Source organism: Triturus cristatus, chromosome 3_1 (assembly GCF_964204655.1).
Source record: "Triturus cristatus chromosome 3_1, aTriCri1.1, whole genome shotgun sequence".
Taxonomy (NCBI): domain Eukaryota; kingdom Metazoa; phylum Chordata; class Amphibia; order Caudata; family Salamandridae; genus Triturus; species Triturus cristatus.
The window spans coordinates 1,134,287,394-1,134,300,863 of record NC_140583.1 but is presented as its reverse complement, the minus strand read 5'-3'; positions in this window follow the sequence as shown (position 1 = coordinate 1,134,300,863).

The window sequence follows — 13,470 nt, the reverse complement described above, 5'->3', positions numbered from 1 at the left end:
TGTGTGCCATCACAATGTCTCTGAAAATATTAATTGGTAGTGTGTGTTTCTTTGGATTGTCCCAAGGAGTGTTCCTTCCTCTGTGGCACCTGACATGTTCCCTGCAAACAGTTGCACAATTGTTGTGCTGACCTGTGTCAACATATCCTTTGTTGGTGACGGATCCCTTCAACAATGGCCATGCATGCTCACCGATGTCTCCTGCTGACTCGTCTGAGCCATGCTTGCCAGTCACTGTACTTGTGTTTTGTGTATGTAGGAATGGCATCAGGGACCAATTGCCCCTTTTCAGCACTATGCATGTGTGTAATCACGGCCTAACACACAAATGGCACATGTAATGCAGGGTATTTGGGCACCTGACTCACAATTGTGGGCATTGTATCTAGTCGCAGTGAACCCTATTCCTTACATGAGAGACAACATCTGGGTGGCTGGACCAGCACCTGGACATTCTTATCACTCCTGTGATGTGCGTGACAGTGTGTGTTCCCCTTGGCTAACTTATTTTAGTATGCATTTCGATGACTATACAGTCTGTTGGCATGAAATCAGGGTGTGTATTGTGGGGCATCTGCCAGGGGTGGGTATGCATGTGTTGTATGTCCTCACACCCACATGTGGGGTGTCATGCAGTCTGTGAATAACATCCATCCTCTTGGGAGTGGGGCACTGCTGGGAGTCCTATGCACCTACCCCTCATATGCCTGTCCACTGCCTGGAGTCTTCTGCACCCACCCCCATATCTATGTCCACTGCTGGTAGTGATATGCACCCACCCCTCATATGTCTGTCCACTGCTGGTAGTGATATGTACCCACCCCTCATATGTCTGGGCACTGCTGGGAGTCCTCTGCACCCACCCGTCATTTGTCTGTCCACTGCTGGTAGTGATATGCACCCACCCCTCATATGTCTGTCCACTGCTGGTAGTGATATGCACCCACCCCTCATATGTCTGGGCAATGCTGGGAGTCCTCTGCACCCACCCCTCATATGTCTGTCCACTGCTGGTAGTGATATGCACTCACCCCTCATATGTCTGGGCACTGCTGGGAGTCCTCTGCATCCACCCCTCATATGTCTGTCCACTGCTGGTAGTGATATGCACCCACCCCTCATATGTCTGTCCACTGCTGGGAGTCCTCTGCACCCACCCCTCATTTGTCTGGGCACTGCAGGGAGTCCTCTGCACCCACCCCCATATCTATGTCCACTGCTGGTAGTGATATGCACCCACCCCTCATATGTCTGGGCACTGCTGGGAGTCCTCTGCACCCACCCATCATATGTCTGTCCACTGCTGGGAGTCCTCTGCACCCACCCCTCATATGTCTGTCCACTGCTGGTAGTGATATGCACCCACCCCTCATATGTCTGGGCACTGCTGGGAGTCCTCTGCACCCACCCCTCATATGTCTGGGCACTGCTGGGAGTCCTCTGCACCCACCCCTCATATCTCTGCCCACTGCTGGTAGTGATATGCACCCACCCCTCATATGTCTGTCCACTGCTGGGAGTCCTCTGCACCCACCCCTCATATGTCTGTCCACTACTGGGAGTCCTCTGCATCTACCCCTCATATGTCTGTCCACTGCTGGGAGTCCTCGGCACCCACCCCTCATATGTCTGTCCACTGCTGGGAGTTCTCTGCACCCACCCCTCATATGTCTGGACACTGCTGGTAGTGATATGCACCCACCCCTCATATGTCTGGGCACTGCTGGGAGTCCTCTGCACCCACCCCTCATATGTCTGGGCACTGCTGGGAGTCCTCTGCACCCACCCCTCATATCTCTGCCCACTGCTGGTAGTGATATGCACCCACCCCTCATATGTCTGTCCACTGCTGGGAGTCTTCTGCACCCACCCCTCATATGTCTGGGCACTGCTGGGAGTCCTCTGCACCCACCCCTCATATGTCTGTCCACTGCTGGGAGTCCTCTGCACCCACCCCTCATATGTCTGTCCACTGCTGAGAGTCCTCTGCACCCACCCCTCATATGTCTGTCCACTGCTGGGTGTCCTCTGCATCCACCCCTCACATGTCTGTCCACTGCTGGGAGTCCTCTTCACCCACCCCCATATCTATGTCCACTGCTGGTAGTGATTTGCACCAACCCCTCATATGTCTGGACACTGCTGGTAGTGATATGCACCCACCCCTCATATGTTTGGGCACTGCTGGGAGTCCTCTGCACACACCCCTCATATGTTTGTCCACTGCTGGGAGTCCTCTGCACCCACCCCTCATATGTCTGTCCACTGCTGGTAGTGATATGCACCCACCCCTCATATGTCTTGACACTGCTGGTAGTGATATGCACCCACCCCTCATATGTCTGGGCACTGCTGGGAGTCCTCTGCACCCACCCCTCATATGTCTGGGCACTGCTGGGAGTCCTCTGCACCCATCCCTCATATGCCTGTCCACTGCTGGTAGTGATAATCGACCACCCCTCATATGTCTGTCCACTGCTGGTAGTGATATCCACCCACCCCTCATATGTCTGTCCACTGCTGGGAGTCCTCTTCACCCACCCCTCATATGTCTGTCCACTGCTGGGAGTCCTCTGCACTTACCCCTCATATGTCTGTCCACTGCTGGGAGTCATCTGCATCCATCCCTCATATGTCTGTCCACTGCTGGGAGTCCTCTGCACCCAGCCCTCACATGTCTGGGCACTGCTGGGAGTCCTCTGCACCCACCCCTCATATGCCTGGGCACTGCTGGGAGTCCTCTGCACCCATCCCTCATATGTCTGTCCACTGCTGGTAGTGATAATCACCCACCCCTCATATGTCTGTCCACTGCTGGTAGTGATATCCACCCACCCCTCATATGTCTGTCCACTGCTGGGAGTCCTCTGCACCCTCCCCTCATATGTCTGTCCACTGCTGGGAGTCCTCTGCACTCACCCTTCATATGTCTGTCCACTGCTGGGAGTCCTCTGCACCCATCCCTCAGATGTCTGTCCACTGCTGGGAGTCCTCTGCACTCACCCCTCATATGTCTGTCCACTGCTGGGTGTCCTCTGCACCCACCCCTCATATGTCTGGACACTGCTGGTAGTGATATGCACCCACCCCTCATATATCTGAGCACTGCTGGGAGTCCTCTGCACTGTCACGTTGGTTCAGTCCTCAGGATCGGATTGTTGCTATTAGTGGTCCCCCTCTAAATCTACCCAAGCCTAGATAGCCGTAATGGCACAGGTCATTGGGAGGATCAAGCGAGGGAAGGAAAGGAAGGGGACAGCAGGGAGGGAGACCTGTAAAACACAAAGAACAAGATTAACACCCTACCTTTCTCCCCTAACGTCTTTGGTAGACACCCCTCACTACAAGGACAATAAAAATAAACCTCTTTCCTTAGTATACCTGTAAAGAAAAAGAACGGGCCACTTTTTGGCGTGACACCTCTACCTCTTAGCGTAGCCGTAAACAGTTGTTTTGTTGTGTTGGCTACAAAGGTGGATACATATAATAAACAAGGAAATCATAGGGAAACATCATAGCATCACCAGAGCTTGCACAGGTTCTCATCAATACATATGACAGATACAGCAAGGTTTTCACCCCAGCACCTACCCCAGTGTAGACTCCAATTTACTTCACAGGGAGAGTGTGTAGTCCGCTATCTTGTGAATGCTCCCTGTTAGAATGGAGTCATAAGCACAACAACAATAACAAATATGCAGATCAACAGAAAGAGAATCATTCGCCAAGAGGTGTTCCTTAGCCTATTCTTGTCGTCAGAATAAGGCACCATGAATTCTCCATAACAAACAGTTGTTTCCAGGCTAACTGCTACGGGCTATTATGTCTGGGTTACTTAACAGCGAAGCGTTACCCACTCAGGCTCGTTATACAGTCTTGCCTCTAAGAGAAGGTACACCCAAATGAGTAGTGCAGGGGGTCCCTGTAATCCCACCACCACAGAATACAGTCTTTGCTCAAGTGTTTAATGGTAAAAGCCGTAACAGGAATCGTGTTTTGCTTCAGGAGCAACAAAGGTCAATAAGCCTCCCTTCCTCCGCACAAGCGTGAGCAGGGCTCTCCAACGGAGTAGGAACAGGGGAGTTTAAATTGGACAGCAAACATAACTGGTGCACTGCACCTTTACCAGACCTCCTGGGCAAGAGGGAGGCTCCGTTAGTCCTATGAGCGCTACTGTACCAATCCAGGATCCAGCATGACTAGCAGAAGCACCGGAACAGGTCCTGTGACCGCGCAACACGAAGAGCGGCCGCCGGCAAGAATTTCCGACGCGCTGCGATGTTGCGCTTCCTTCTTGAAGGAGACACTGCAGCGAGACGTGCGCGCCAGGCTGCTGGGAAATGTAGTTCGGGGCGGGTGCGCTGGAGTATCCCAATACTGCGTGCTCGAGCCTGGGTCCGTAACATGCACCCACCCCTCATATGTCTGGGCACTGCTGGGAGTTCTCTGCACCCACCCCTCATATCTCTGCCCACTGCTGGTAGTGATATGCACCCACCCCTCATATGTCTGTCCACTGCTGGGAGTTCTCTGCACCCACCCCTCATATGTCTGGGCACTGCTGGGAGTCCTCTGCACCCACCCCTCATATGTCTGTCCACTGCTGGGAGTCCTCTGCACCCAGCCCTCATATGTCTGTCCACTGCTGGGAGTCCTCTGCACCCACCCCTCATATGTCTGTCTACTGCTGGGAGTTCTCTGCACCCACCCCTCATATGTCTGGACACTGCTGGTAGTGATATGCACCCACCCCTCATATGTCTGGGCACTGCTGGGAGTCCTCTGCACCCACCCCTCATATGTCTGGGCACTGCTGGGAGTCCTCTGCACCCACCCCTCATATCTCTGCCCACTGCTGGTAGTGATATGCACCCACCCCTCATATGTCTGTCCACTGCTGGGAGTCCTCTGCACCCACCCCTCATATGTCTGGGCACTGCTGGGAGTCCTCTGCACCCACCCCTCATATGTCTGTCCACTGCTGGGAGTCCTCTGCACCTACCCCTCATATGTCTGTCCACTGCTGAGAGTCCTCTGCACCCACCCCTCATATGTCTGTCCACTGCTGGGTGTCCTCTGCATCCACCCCTCACATGTCTGTCCACTGCTGGGAGTCCTCTTCACCCACCCCCATATCTATGTCCACTGCTGGTAGTGATTTGCACCCACCCCTCATATGTCTGTCCACTGCTGGTAGAGATATGCACCCTCCCCTCATATGTCTGGGCACTGCTGGGAGTCCTCTGCACCCACCCCTCATATGTCTGTCCACTGCTGGGAGTCCTCTGCATCCACCCCTCATATGTCTGTCCACTGCTGGTAGTGATATGCACCCACCCCTCATATGTCTGGACACTGCTGGTAGTGATATGCACCCACCCCTCATATGTCTGGGCACTGCTGGGAGTCCTCTGCACCCACCCCTCATATGTCTGGGCACTGCTGGGAGTCCTCTGCACCCATCCCTCACATGTCTGTCCACTGCTGGAAGTGATAATCGACCACCCCTCATATGTCTGTCCACTGCTGGTAGTGATATCCACCCACCCCTCATATGTCTGTCCACTGCTGGGAGTCCTCTTCACCCACCCCTCAGATGTCTGTCCACTGCTGGGAGTCCTCTGCATTCACCCCTCATATGTCTGTCCACTGCTGGGAGTCATCTGCATCCATCCCTCATATGTCTGTCCACTGCTGGGAGTCCTCTGCACCCACCCTCATATGTCTGGGCACTGCTGGGAGTCCTCTGCACCCACCCCTCATATGCCTGGGCACTGCTGGGAGTCCTCTGCACCCATCCCTCATATGTCTGTCCACTGCTGGTAGTGATAATCACCCACCCCTCATATGTCTGTCCACTGCTGGTAGTGATATCCACCCACCCCTCATATATCTGGGCACTGCTGGGAGTCCTCTGCACCCACCCCTCATATCTCTGCCCACTGCTGGTAGTGATATGCACCCACCCCTCATATGTCTGTCCACTGCTGGGAGTCCTCTGCACCCACCCCTCATATGTCTGGGCACTGCTGGGAGTCCTCTGCACCCACCCCTCATATGTCTGTCCACTGCTGGGAGTCCTCTGCACCCACCCCTCATATGTCTGTCCACTGCTGAGAGTCCTCTGCACCCACCCCTCATATGTCTGTCCACTGCTGGGTGTCCTCTGCATCCACCCCTCACATGTCTGTCCACTGCTGGGAGTCCTCTTCACACACCCCCATATCTATGTCCACTGCTGGTAGTGATTTGCACCGACCTCTCATATGTCTGGACACTGCTGGTAGTGATATGCACCCACCCCTCATATGTCTGGACACTGCTGGTAGTGATATGCACCCACCCCTCATATGTCTGGGCACTGCTGGGAGTCCTCTGCACCCACCCCTCATATGTCTGGGCACTGCTGGGAGTCCTCTGCACCCATCCCTCACATGTCTGTCCACTGCTGGTAGTGATAATCGACCACCCCTCATATGTCTGTCCACTGCTGGTAGTGATATCCACCCACCCCTCATATGTCTGTCCACTGCTGGGAGTCCTCTTCACCCACCCCTCAGATGTCTGTCCACTGCTGGGAGTCCTCTGCACTCACCCCTCATATGTCTGTCCACTGCTAGGAGTCATCTGCATCCATCCCTCATATGTCTGTCCACTGCTGGGAGTCCTCTGCACCCACCCCTCATATGTCTGGGCACTGCTGGGAGTCCTCTGCACCCACCCCTCATATGCCTGGGCACTGCTGGGAGTCCTCTGCACCCATCCCTCATGTGTCTGTCCACTGCTGGTAGTGATAATCACCCACATCTCATATGTCTGTCCACTGCTGGTAGTGATATCCACCCAACCCTCATATGTCTGTCCACTGCTGGGAGTCCTCTGCACCCTCCCCTCATATGTCTGTCCACTGCTGGGAGTCCTCTGCACTCACCCTTCATATGTCTGTCCACTGCTGGGAGTCCTCTGCATCCATCCCTCATATGTCTGTCCACTGCTGGGAGTCCTCTGCACTCACCCCTCATATGTCTGTCCACTGCTGGGTGTCCTCTGCACCCACCCCTCATATGTCTGGACACTGCTGGTAGTGATATGCACCCACCCCTCATATATCTGAGCACTGCTGGGAGTCCTCTGTACTGTCACGTTGGTTCAGTCCTCAGGATCGGATTGTTGCTATTAGTGGTCCACCTCTAAATCTACCCAAGCCTAGATAGCCGTAATGGCACAGGTCATTGGGAGGATTAAGCGAGGGAAGGAAAGGAAGGGGACAGCAGGGAGGGAGACCTGTAAAACACAAAGAACAAGATTAACACCCTACCTTTCTCCCCTAACGTCTTTGGTACACACCCCTCACTACAAGGACAATAAAAATAAACCTCTTTCCTTAGTATACCTGTAAAGAAAAAGAACGGGCCACTTTTTGGCGTGACACCTCTACCTCTTAGCGTAGCCGTAAACAGTTGTTTGTTGTGTTGGCTACAATGGTGGATACATATAATAAACAAGGAAATCAAAGGGAAACATCATAGCATCACCAGAGCTTGCACAGGTTCTCACCAATACATATGACAGATACAGCAAGGTTTTCACCCCAGCACCTACCCCAGTATAGACTCCACTTTACTTCACAGGGAGAGCGTGTAGTCCGCTATCTTGTGAATGCTCCCTGTTAGAATGGAGTCATAAGCACAACAACAATAACAAATATGCAGATCAACAGAAAGAGAATCATTCGCCAAGAGGTGTTCCTTAGCCTATTCTTGTCGTCAGAATAAGGCACCATGAATTCTCCAAAACAAACAGTTGTTTCCAGGCTAACTGCTGCGGGCTATTATGTCTGGGTTACTTAACAGCGAAGCGTTACCCACTCAGGCTCGTTATACAGTCTTGCCTCTAAGAGAAGGTACACCCAAATGAGTAGTGCATGGGGTCCCTGTAATCCCACCACTATAGAATACAGTCTTTGCTCAAGTGTTTAATGGTAAAAGCCGTAACAGGAATCGTGTTTTGCTTCAGGAGCAACAAAGGTCAATAATCCTCCCTTCCTCCGCACAAGCGTTAGCAGGGCTCTCCAACGGAGTAGGGGCAGGGGAATTCAAATTGGACAGCAAACATAACTGGTGCACTGCACCCTTACCAGACCTCCTGGGCAAGAGGGAGGCTCCGTTAGTCCTAGGAGCGCTACTGTACCAATCCAGGATCCAGCATGACTAGCAGAAGCACCGGAACAGGTCCTGTGGACGCGCGACACGAACAGCGGCCGCCGGCAAGAATTTCCGACGCGCTGCGATGTTGCACTTCCATCTTGAAGGAGACACTGCAGCGAGACGTGCGCGCCGGGCTGCTGGGAAATGTAGTTCGGGCGGGTGCGCTGGAGTATCCCACTACTGCGTGCTCGAGCCTGGGTCCGTAACATGCACCCACCCCTCATATGTCTGGGCACTGCTGGGAGTTCTCTGCACCCACCCCTCATATCTCTGCCCACTGCTGGTAGTGATATGCACCCACCCCTATATGTCTGTCCACTGCTGGGAGTCCTCTGCACCCACCCCTCATATGTCTGGGCACTGCTGGGAGTCCTCTGCACCCACCCCTCATATGTCTGTCCACTGCTGGGAGTCCTCTGCACCCACCCCTCATATGTCTGTCCACTGCTGGGAGTCCTTGCACCCACCCCTCATATGTCTGTCCACTGCTGGGAGTCCCCTGCATCCACCCCTCATATGTCTGTTCACTGCTGGGAGTCCTCTGCACCCACCCCCATATCTATGTCCACTGCTGGTAGTGATATGCACCCACCCCTCATATGTCTGGACACTGCTGGTAGTGATATCCACCCACCCCTCATATGTCTGTTGACTGCTGGTAGTGATATGCACCCACCCCTCATATGTCTGGGCACTGCTGGGAGTCCTCTGCACCCCCCCCTCATATGTCTGGGCACTGCTGGGAGTCCTCTGCACCCACCCCTCATATCTCTGCCCACTGCTGGTAGTGATATGCACCCACCCCTCATATGTCTGTCCACTGCTGGGAGTCCTCTGCACCCACCCCTCATATGTCTGGGCACTGCTGGGAGTCCTCTGCACCCACCCCTCATATGTCTGTCCACTGCTGGGAGTCCTCTGCACCCACCCCTCATATGTCTGTCCACTGCTGGGAGTCCTTTGCACCCACCCCTCATATGTCTGTCCACTGCTGGGAGTCCTCTGCATCCATCCCTCATATGTCTGTCCACTGCTGGGAGTCCTCTGCACCCACCCCCATATCTATGTCCACTGCTGGTAGTGATATGCACCCACCCCTCACATGTCTGGACACTGCTGGTAGTGATATGCACCCACCCCTCATATGTCTGTCCACTGCTGGTAGTGATATGCACCCTCCCCTCATATGTCTGGACACTGCTGGTAGTGATATGCACCCACCCCTCATATGTCTGGGCACTGCTGGGAGTCCTCTGCACCCACCCCTCATATGTCTGGGCACTGCTGGGAGTCCTCTGCACCGATCCCTCACATGTCTGTCCACTGCTGGTAGTGATAATCGACCACCCCTCATATGTCTGTCCACTGCTGGTAGTGATATCCACCCACCCCTCATATGTCTGTCCACTGCTGGGAGTCCTCTTCACCCACCCCTCAGATGTCTGTCCACTGCTGGGAGTCCTCTGCACTCACCCCTCATATGTCTGTCCACTGCTAGGAGTCATCTGCATCCATCCCTCATATGTCTGTCCACTGCTGGGAGTCCTCTGCACCCACCCCTCATATGTCTGGGCACTGCTGGGAGTCCTCTGCACCCACCCCTCATATGCCTGGGCACTGCTGGGAGTCCTCTGCACCCATCCCTCATGTGTCTGTCCACTGCTGGTAGTGATAATCACCCACATCTCATATGTCTGTCCACTGCTGGTAGTGATATCCACCCAACCCTCATATGTCTGTCCACTGCTGGGAGTCCTCTGCACCCTCCCCTCATATGTCTGTCCACTGCTGGGAGTCCTCTGCACTCACCCTTCATATGTCTGTCCACTGCTGGGAGTCCTCTGCATCCATCCCTCATATGTCTGTCCACTGCTGGGAGTCCTCTGCACTCACCCCTCATATGTCTGTCCACTGCTGGGTGTCCTCTGCACCCACCCCTCATATGTCTGGACACTGCTGGTAGTGATATGCACCCACCCCTCATATATCTGAGCACTGCTGGGAGTCCTCTGTACTGTCACGTTGGTTCAGTCCTCAGGATCGGATTGTTGCTATTAGTGGTCCACCTCTAAATCTACCCAAGCCTAGATAGCCGTAATGGCACAGGTCATTGGGAGGATTAAGCGAGGGAAGGAAAGGAAGGGGACAGCAGGGAGGGAGACCTGTAAAACACAAAGAACAAGATTAACACCCTACCTTTCTCCCCTAACGTCTTTGGTACACACCCCTCACTACAAGGACAATAAAAATAAACCTCTTTCCTTAGTATACCTGTAAAGAAAAAGAACGGGCCACTTTTTGGCGTGACACCTCTACCTCTTAGCGTAGCCGTAAACAGTTGTTTGTTGTGTTGGCTACAATGGTGGATACATATAATAAACAAGGAAATCAAAGGGAAACATCATAGCATCACCAGAGCTTGCACAGGTTCTCACCAATACATATGACAGATACAGCAAGGTTTTCACCCCAGCACCTACCCCAGTATAGACTCCACTTTACTTCACAGGGAGAGCGTGTAGTCCGCTATCTTGTGAATGCTCCCTGTTAGAATGGAGTCATAAGCACAACAACAATAACAAATATGCAGATCAACAGAAAGAGAATCATTCGCCAAGAGGTGTTCCTTAGCCTATTCTTGTCGTCAGAATAAGGCACCATGAATTCTCCAAAACAAACAGTTGTTTCCAGGCTAACTGCTGCGGGCTATTATGTCTGGGTTACTTAACAGCGAAGCGTTACCCACTCAGGCTCGTTATACAGTCTTGCCTCTAAGAGAAGGTACACCCAAATGAGTAGTGCATGGGGTCCCTGTAATCCCACCACTATAGAATACAGTCTTTGCTCAAGTGTTTAATGGTAAAAGCCGTAACAGGAATCGTGTTTTGCTTCAGGAGCAACAAAGGTCAATAATCCTCCCTTCCTCCGCACAAGCGTTAGCAGGGCTCTCCAACGGAGTAGGGGCAGGGGAATTCAAATTGGACAGCAAACATAACTGGTGCACTGCACCCTTACCAGACCTCCTGGGCAAGAGGGAGGCTCCGTTAGTCCTAGGAGCGCTACTGTACCAATCCAGGATCCAGCATGACTAGCAGAAGCACCGGAACAGGTCCTGTGGACGCGCGACACGAACAGCGGCCGCCGGCAAGAATTTCCGACGCGCTGCGATGTTGCACTTCCATCTTGAAGGAGACACTGCAGCGAGACGTGCGCGCCGGGCTGCTGGGAAATGTAGTTCGGGCGGGTGCGCTGGAGTATCCCACTACTGCGTGCTCGAGCCTGGGTCCGTAACATGCACCCACCCCTCATATGTCTGGGCACTGCTGGGAGTTCTCTGCACCCACCCCTCATATCTCTGCCCACTGCTGGTAGTGATATGCACCCACCCCTATATGTCTGTCCACTGCTGGGAGTCCTCTGCACCCACCCCTCATATGTCTGGGCACTGCTGGGAGTCCTCTGCACCCACCCCTCATATGTCTGTCCACTGCTGGGAGTCCTCTGCACCCACCCCTCATATATCTGTCCACTGCTGGGAGTCCTTGCACCCACCCCTCATATGTCTGTCCACTGCTGGGAGTCCCCTGCATCCACCCCTCATATGTCTGTTCACTGCTGGGAGTCCTCTGCACCCACCCCCATATCTATGTCCACTGCTGGTAGTGATATGCACCCACCCCTCATATGTCTGGACACTGCTGGTAGTGATATGCACCCACCCCTCATATGTCTGTCGACTGCTGGTAGTGATATGCACCCACCCCTCATATGTCTGGGCACTGCTGGGAGTCCTCTGCACCCCCCCCTCATATGTCTGGGCCCTGCTGAGAGTCCTCTGCACCCACCCCTCATATCTCTGCCCACTGCTGGTAGTGATATGCACCCACCCCTCATATGTCTGTCCACTGCTGGGAGTCCTCTGCACCCACCCCTCATATGTCTGGGCACTGCTGGGAGTCCTCTGCACCCACCCCTCATATGTCTGTCCACTGCTGGGAGTCCTCTGCACCCACCCCTCATATGTCTGTCCACTGCTGGGAGTCCTTTGCACCCACCCCTCATATGTCTGTCCACTGCTGGGAGTCCTCTGCATCCATCCCTCATATGTCTGTCCACTGCTGGGAGTCCTCTGCACCCACCCCCATATCTATATCCACTGCTGGTAGTGATATGCACCCACCCCTCACATGTCTGGACACTGCTGGTAGTGATATGCGCCCACCCCTCATATGTCTGGACACTGCTGGGAGTCCTCTGCACCCACCCCTCATATGTTTGTCCCCTGCTGGTAGTGATATGCACCCACCCCTCATATGTCTGTCCACTGCTGGGAGTCCTCTGCACCCACCCCTCTTATGTCTGTCCACTGCTGGTAGTGATATGCACCCACCCCTCATATGTCTGTCCACTGCTGGGAGTCCTCTGCACCCACCCCTCATTTGTCTGGGCACTGCTGGGAGTCCTCTGCACCCACCCCCATATCTATGTCCACTACTGGTAGTGATATGCACCCACCCCTCATATGTCTGGGCACTGCTGGGAGTCCTCAGCACCCACCCTTCATATGTCTGGGCACTGCTGGGAGTCCTCTGCACCCACCCCTCATATGTCTGGACACTGCTGGGAGGCCTCTGCACCCACCCACCCACACCCCCTTGGAGCTGTACACTGCTGGCAATGACCTACACACACAACAATTTGGAAGTAACATGCTGGGCCAGTCCTCTATGCCCACATTCCTGGCGTGTGTACGCCTCGTATCCAAATTTTCCTGCTGCCGTAACGGGGTACGTGTGATACGGACCGTACCCATGCATGTATGCGTTGGTACGGTCTGTACCTGAGTACTCATGGGGCCGTGGGGGTATGCACCATACCCACGTATTAATGCGTGGGTACGGTCCGTACCACTCTTGTCATTGCGCCTAGGTGGGTACGGTCCGTACCACTGTTGTCATGGCGCCGTAGGGGTACGTGTGGTACACACCGTACCCACGCATGTTGTTCTCACCTTCTGCGGTGTGTGCGTCGGGTGCGGTGCACCAGGTTGTAGGTCAAGAGGACCGGGATGACACGTATGATGGGGTTTATGGCTGTACGTCGCGTACCGGGGCTCCGTGGCGTAGCGGTTCGCGTCGGACTCTGCTTTTCCGTTTGTGTGTGGCTCCTGTAAAAAAGAGCCGTACGGAGTGACGTAGGGACGAATCATACTTGCTGGGCTGGAAAACGCTGGTGAAATACGTACGGACGTCGCGTACAAGCA